Source organism: Panicum virgatum, chromosome 2N (genome assembly GCF_016808335.1).
Source record: "Panicum virgatum strain AP13 chromosome 2N, P.virgatum_v5, whole genome shotgun sequence".
In the NCBI taxonomy this organism is placed as follows: Eukaryota; Viridiplantae; Streptophyta; class Magnoliopsida; order Poales; family Poaceae; genus Panicum; species Panicum virgatum.
In genome coordinates, this window is record NC_053146.1 from 12,215,939 (window position 1) to 12,221,931 (window position 5,993).

A 5,993-nucleotide genomic window follows, 5' to 3' on the forward strand; every position below is an offset into this window, starting at 1 on the left:
GCTCGGCCTTGGGCTGGTCTTGAAATTCCAGTTTACCCCAATGCAGTTGCTATGTTTGTTGAAGCCACTGAATCTTTGGTGGGTAATGGTAGAACAACATGTTTTTGGACTGATCGTTGGTTACATGGCAGCCGTCTTGAGGATCTAGCCCCAAATGTTGTCAAATGTGTATCTCTGCGAATCAGGAAAAGGCGATCAGTATTTGAGGCATTGCAGGGAAATACTTGGGTTACAGATATACAAGGAGCTCTTGGATGGACGGGATTAGCAGAATACCTTGAGCTTTGGAAGCTAGAAGACATTCACCGGTGGAAGCTAGAAGCCTCGGGAATTTTTTCAACAAGATCAACCTATAAGAACTTCTTCGTCGGTGCCATCACCTTCGAACCATGGAAGAAAGTGTGGAAGACCTGGGCCCCTGGAAAATGTAAAACATTTGTGTGGCTGGATATTAGGAATCGATGTTGGACTGCTGACCGCCTGCAAAAAAGAGGCCTCCCATACCCAGATCGCTGCCCACTTTGTGATCAGGAGGAGGAAACCATCCAACACATCCTGACTTCTTGTGTCCTTGCTAGGCAATTTTGGTTTGCCATTTTGAAGCCCATGAACCAGGATCGACTGATGCCCACAAGGAGTGTAGTGTTCGCTGATTGGTGGAAGAAGGCCGAAAGGAAAATTCAGAAGCAGCAGAGAAAAGGCTTTAACTAATTGTGCATCCTGGGTTCATGGATCCTTTGGAAGCATAGGAATAGTTGTGTTTTTGATGGGGCTGCCCCAAATATGTAGGTGGCTCTGCAGGCCTTTCAGGAGGAATTTCACCTTTGGCAACTCACGGGGGCTAAGAGGCTTGCTGCCTTGCTCCTTGAGAGGGAGGTGGTGCAGGTCTAGTAGTAAGGGGTGTTATGGTCAGGTCCTTCAAGCGTGAGTTTGTGGAATTGGCATTTCTAGCTCAGATCATTCCTCGCTATGGTCCAAGGTGTGGAATGATTTTTTTGAAATTGGACTGCTCTTTCTCTCTTAATATAAAGATACGCAGCTCTCCTGCGTGTTCGAGAACAAAAAAATATTTACATGGCGTTTAGTTCACAACACCTTGGCGGTCAAGCGGAATTTGCTTCGTAGAGGGCTTAAGGAAGACCCCCTGTGCCCCATGTGCCATAGGCTTGATGAAGATTTTGGGCTTTCAAATGCCATGCTGTAAAGGAGTGTTGGAGAGAACTGAACCTTGAGGAGCAGCGCCAAATTTTAGCAATCTCTCAGTCGGGCAAAGATATGATGCAAAAAATATGGTCCTTCTCACCCACAATCCAGCTACAAGTTGCAGTGTTTCTATGGAGATGGTAGTCGGCCAGGAACAAGATTAACGCGGGGGGAAGAATGGTCACTTGCCCAGAATTTTGCTCTTTGGTGACTTCCTATGTGACTGACTTTACTAAGGAGACAAATAAAAGCATGATGCGGCCCACACCCAAAAAATGGGAATCGCCTCGAGAAGATATGTATAAGATTAATATTGATGGAGCTTTCAAATCTACTACAAATAAGGGAGGATGGGGTTTTATTGTTCGGAATAGTGTGGGAGCTTTTTTGGAGGGTGGCTGTGGTAACTTATGTAGAGTGGCAACTTCATTTCAAGCCGAAGCTCTTGCTGCCCTCTATAGTTTGGAAAGAGCAGCACTTTTGGGTATGACAAGAATCATTCTAGAGACTGATGTGGCTGAGCTTGTGCGGGGATTGACATCTGAAGATCTTGATCATAGTATTGATGGCATCCTTCTCAAGCAAATCAGAGATTTCAATGACTCAGAGTTCGTCTAAAGTTCGTCTACTGTGAGATTCAGCATTGCTCGAGGAATTGCAACAAGGTGGCAGATTGCCTTGCAATGTATGGGGCGAGCGTGGTTAGCGGGCTCATCAGTGTTCATGAGTCAAGCCCCCACTTTTATTTCCGACCTGGTCTCCAGTGACTTGGCTGGAGATGAAGTCTAATGGACCGAGTTCAAAAAAAAAGTATTGAACTGTTGATAAGTTACCTATTCAATCGGGTCCGGACAAGGAGCAACTTGCATATCGCCCAGCAAATGTGCTGAAACCAAATTATACCTACACCAATCCATTCTTATTAGAAAAAATTAATATTACCCACCTCATTCTAAATCGTTACCACCCTATATCAACCCAGCACATACATTTCAGCTCATAATATAATAAAGGGAAATTGGTGTTTTTACCCTTGCTGAGGAAGCCAATTGTGTTTTTACCCTTCTTTTTGTAACTTTGTGATTTTACCCTCACGTTTCAAAAATGAAGCTTCTATTTGCCCCTACTTTGAGTGTTTTTTAAGTGTACCTCTGTTAAATGAATTTAAAAGGTAATACATTTTTTAAAAAATCATAAAAATATGTAAGTACCCCTTATTCAACCATCCCAACCCTAGGTAACTATCTAAAACTCTCCTGCTCCTTTGCACCACCTCCACCTCCCTTCTAACCCTAGCAGCTTCTGCGGCCAATGGCAGCAAACTAGCATTCGCAGCGGCCGGTGAGCGCACATAGGGCGGTCGAGTATGCTTATGCAGACAGATTTGCTGAATGTGGTTGGACATAAAGTTTTCTTTTGCAGTTAAATTGATGCCATTAGCTTTTTCTAATAAAATAGGGGTAAACTAAATCTTCAGTTTAAAAAAGCAGGGGCAAAATCACCAAGTTAAAATAATAGGGGCAAAATCACCATTATCACTTAAAATAGGGGTATAAACGCAAAAGCCCCTATAATAAACTATTAGCCAAATTATAATTCCAACCCAATAATTTCCCAAATTGTGAGGGCATAGTGAAAAGTACATGATTCATGAGGTTCAAAAAATCAGAGTTCAAAAGGAATATTTTATTGTTAGATCTTGCCACACTGCTTTGTACAGATTAGCTGCCACTCATACTGAGTCATCTCCAATAAATTTCAGTCAATTTCGGTAAAATTTTATAGTGTGATTGTGAGGGTTTTTTCAGGGTCCTGCTCTTGATATGGGGTCACATATAGTTCTAGCCACACTCATTTGCAAAGAGTAGTTACTAGTCATACTGAGTCATCTCCAACAAATTTCAATCAATTTCAATAAAATTTTATATGTGAACGTGAGGTTTATTTCCAGGATTCGGCTCTTGACGTGGGGGCCACGTGCAGTTCTAGCCACACTGTTTTGCACAAATTAGCTTGCAGTCATACCGAGTCATCTCCAAAAAAATTCAATTAATTTTGATGAAATTTTATAGTGTAAACGCGAGATTATATTTCCAGAGTCCGTCTTTTGATGTGGGAGCTATGTGTACTTCTAGCCACACTGCTTTACATAGAGTAGCTACCAGATGGTTTAGCTTTTGATGTGGGATCCACATATAGGTCTAACCATACTGTTTTACACAGAGTAGCTGCCAATCATATTAAATCATCTTCAACAAATGTAAGTCAATTCATATTTATATAGAACTCGCTCTGCCCCATCACATTATTTAATATTATCCATTTTAACCCACCTAAATATACTTCACGCCTCCACATCAAAACCAACCCATAAAATCTATTTAAACCCAAACTATTAGCAGGGTGATTTTGCAGGATACTGGATTGTGAAATATGAATTTCTGAACTATCCAAATTCCAGTTTCACAAATAAAGACTCCGTCAAATAGAAAAAACTACATCACAATTTCACAATCCCTTGTTTTTTTTTCGATGGCCTCAATCCCTTGTTGAGACCAAAGCATCTCCATCCTTGTTGCAAAGACTGCCGGGTGCGGTGTGCAACCACGACGGTGATGGTCGTCGGACCAGTCCATCGGAAAGAAAAACAAGGGATTGTGACGTAGTTTTTCTATTTGACCGAGTCTTTGTGAAGGTGGAATTTGGATGGTTCAGAAATTCATAACTCACAATCCAGGACGACGACCCGTCACCCTCTAGCTTGGAGCCTGTGGGTGACACGAGTTCCATCCTAAGCAGGCAACTGCAATGGTGTGCAGCCATGATTCTGCAATCTCAGCATTTATGGCAGGTCCATGGTTCTCAATCAAATCAGGGTCTAATAGACCAAAGGGCAAGATGTTTTACTTTTTATTATGGGACTTGTAGACTATTTATTTATTATTCTTATTATCATTTGGGTTTGGTTATTACGTGTTATTGTGTAGTAGAATCAACATATCTTGTCAAATAATTCTAGCTCGAACAGAGAATTGAGTATAGCTCAACTGGTTAGATTTCTTATGACATAAAATCTGCCCACTCAAGATCGAGTATTCGATTTGGCATAAGTGCTTGTATTTTTTTTTTGAATTTATACCATAATTTAACTGGTATTATTCTTTCTGTGGTAAGCGATATACTCATTGACAACAAAATGTCTATGGATAACTTTGATAATCTTGAGTCTTGACATCTGTCAGCTCAGTCTCTTAAGATGTTTTTACGATGTTTGTAGAGGTAGGATTACATTTACATATTAAGTTAAGCTGCGTGTATATATACGAGCGTTCATACTGTGTTTCGTATCGATTATTAAAGATAGGTTCCTCCCCGTAACATAGCTTGAGAGGATTTCACGTGTACTGCAGCTCATTCACAGCACTCCACGTGTCCTGACGGGCTCTCCGAGACTCCCATTCGCTCGCGGCCGCTCTGAGGGGAGCTGGGGCGTCTCTTTTGACTGCAGTGTGGGTCTTTCAAATCACATCGCACGTAAAAAAAAAGACCCGAGTACATTTTACTATTTTCTGACAAATATTAATTTTTATTGTAGAAATCTTCACTCTATAACAACGATTGTTCTCAGTATCTATATATACAGCTTCAACACCAATGCTTATAAGGAAGAAGGGGATCTGCACATTTTGCATTTATACAGTTGCAGCCACACACCTACACGTGAAGACTTGCTACTTGCATGCTACTTTCAGCCCTTTTGTAAACCGATGCTTTCATCATCCACTCATATTTCCTCTGATCGGCTCTCGGCTTGTCTCGACTTGTTTCGGTTTATTTCCTCTCACATAATACTATTCATTCTACCAGTCGAATACTATTCATCAGATCAGCCGAACAGCCTATAGTATATTTTGGATACATCAGGACTGCAAAAGGTGTTAGGTTATGTCTCCTATTTAATATCTTGGTACTCCATGTTTATTTGAATCAGTGGTTTAAGGTACCAGCTAAAATATTTGGTAGCTACTTCATACTAATTATAATATATAGTTTGACAGAACCTACGGGCTCAGTACAAACGTGATTAAGATTTGCATGAGATATTGTCTTAAATTTGGCACTCAGAATATTTCTTTTAATATTTATTTAATCACACTGTAGTCATGTTTGTGTAGCCAGTAAAACTCATGATGTTTGTATATAAACTAGGCGTATAGTCCGCGCATTTGCGCGGCTAGTATTGAAAATTCAAAAATTCGTATGTCGTTGCATCCTTACTTAAAGATTATATTATATTTTTTACCATACATCACTATGTTCATTGTCATAAATTATATCTTATTGCTGGTTAAAATAATTCAAATATGATCTACCTATAATAACAATTTGATTTGTTGAGCTTTAATAATATTATGCATATAATTATTCTTATTTTCATTTTATTTTGATTGATGATTGTTAGCTTTAGTATATGTTTGTAATTGATACATAGCTAAATAGTATTTTATATTTAATTTTTCATAATGCCATTGGTGGGTGATTTTTAATTAGGCACAGGGGTATTTTAGGCTAATTTTTATTATAATGGCAGTGGTGGGTAATTTTTATTTTTCTATTTTTCTCCGATTAACGTGTGAATTTATATCCTTGAGAGCGAACGTGGAGGCTTCGTTTGTTTGCTAAATAATAAGATAATAGATAGGCCTTGAGAGCGAACGTGAAGACTCCGTTTGTTGATCAAATAATAAGATAATAGATTTGGCATGAGATATTTGCATGAGATGTTTGCA